Source organism: Mandrillus leucophaeus, unplaced genomic scaffold, assembly GCF_000951045.1.
Source record: "Mandrillus leucophaeus isolate KB7577 unplaced genomic scaffold, Mleu.le_1.0 Scaffold121, whole genome shotgun sequence".
NCBI classification, from domain to species: Eukaryota; Metazoa; Chordata; class Mammalia; order Primates; family Cercopithecidae; genus Mandrillus; species Mandrillus leucophaeus.
Window position 1 is genome coordinate 5,607,059 of NW_012100432.1, and position 2,214 is coordinate 5,609,272.

Sequence of the window (2,214 nt, forward strand, 5' to 3'; positions counted from 1 at the left end):
TGACTCTTAAAAGAGGCATGTCCAATACTTAATTGCTGATTGTATTGCTGTGATATAGATGATTACCCTCCACTTTCTTAAATTCAGTAAAATGTACAATGCAAACATGTCACATGTGGTTATGACATTCCGTTTTGTTAGCTTAATGGTCAGCTAATGTTTGAACAGAGATTTCCTAAACTCCTGGAACCAGTATGTCTCCTACTCTTTGCTGATGGACTCTGTGTGTGTAGGAGACACTTTCAACCCTTGGCTGGGCAGTTCACACCTCCACCTTAGCCTTCACTTCATGTTGTGTAGATTCTTCAGGCCAGCCAGAGGTGAGAACTTGGGCTCCTCAGGTCTTTTCTGAGCATGTGCCCAGGCCTGAATGTACACACAGCCCCATGCACCTGCATGGCCTTCTAGATTCCCAGGGATGTGTCGGTTCACTGTCCCTATCCCTATGGACATCTAATTTCTCAGCTTTTCCTCTTAAGCTTTTTGGTTAACTTATTATTTGTGCCAACTGTTATCTACTACCTCAGGAAGCCTCAATATTCAACAATTGCCTTGATAGTTTTGGCAAATAATTCCAGGAGACAGGCAGTTTGCACTGTGTGAGATGAGTCAGGTCAAACAAAGACAGTTTTGTAAGTGAGGTCTTCCAGGGAAACACCTGTCAGGTCAAATAATGACAATCCTCTGGGAAGGGGCTTTGAAGCAGCTCCAACCCTATGCTGCCCCTGCAGAGACAGGCAGACTGCTGGTTTTCACCCATGATTGTGGCTGTTGAATTTTGAGGTGTCTGGAAGCTGCCGGAGAGGGGAGGAATGGAATAGGACAAGTTAAAATGCCACGAAGCTCACTGTTCTTCCTGAGAGTCAGCCTTTTTTCTTGATTAAACACTCTTCAGATTGCTGCAAGCCCTTGGTTAATTTGCAGCGTTCTGAAATGTTGATTCTGACTATTTTTTGACAGGATTCTCACTGCTTTGAAGGAAGAGAGAATTTTTGGAGGTCCTCGCCCAGCCGTTCTCACTGATGTCACCTCTCTGAGCGAATCTGAACTCTTACTTTACATGTGTGGTTTGCCATCCACAGGGGCTAAGTAGTAAAAAGGGGTTCTGTGGTTGTGCATTCTTTAGCATGGCAATTGTCCCTTCTCTCCACTTCTTTTCAAACCAGGGAGACCTGTCCCAACATCGGGACAGGAACCTAGCTGCATTGAGTAGGGAAAGTCAGGAAAGACCTGCTTCTCAGATGTTCGTTCTCTGTACCTGCTCCATTTAATGGGTCCTGTGTGCTGGAGATCTCCTTCTGCAGGCCTGGGCCCTGTTCTGCTTGTGGGCTTAAAGAGTCTGTGGTTTTGGCAATTAGCTGGCTCAGTTTTCTGTCCCTGCTCTGGAGACCTCTCATCATAAGTTCCTGCTTCTCCTTGTCATCCTCCCATCTTGCACAGCTGGATGGCAGAATAATGACTTTATTAAGTGCTTCCTGCACTGAATTCCCCAAGGATGCTGGTCCATTAGGAGAGACTACATCTGCCACCAGCAGCCATGCAGCTGGTTTGGTTTCATCTGTTCAGACCTAGGTGGAGGCCTAGGAAGGGCACACACTGGCTGTCGTTCATGCTGCCTGGTTCTGTGGGCCTGAGTCTGACCCTGGAAGGAGGCTCAGGTCCTCTGCAGAGAGTGAGGCATGTGGCTCCCTGCCTCCACCAAATCCTACCTCTCTCTGCCTGCGTGGTGTGAGCTCCACTCTGAGACAGGCAGGGACAAGGCCTGGGCCTGGTCAGCAATGAGAGGCTGGGAAGGGGTCTAGGATAAGGGCTTTTGTCCTCAGGAGGCTTCCATATGAAAGCAGTGGGGTTCTGAGCACACTTCTGCATGTGCCCTGTCGGGAAGGGCAGAGGGAGTGCTCACAGGCTCAAGGAGGGAGGCAGGTTCAGAGATAAGTGCAGGAGGCAGAGCCTAGAGGAAAGGTCTCAGCAGAAGAGGTCACTAAGGAAGCGTTTTAGAGTGCACACCTCCTTGGATGGGAGTAAGGCTGTTTACATCTCTAAGACTGAACATGTATTGTTTCTCTGGGCCTTAACCTTCTCTTCTCTGAAATAGGGATAGTGATTCTTTGCCTGTATGAAGTCCAAGGTCAGATAGAAATGATTCCTTTTTAAGATCAGGAATTGGACTCCTTATGCAGAGAGTAAATGCAGGTGAGATGCTGTATAGGGCCC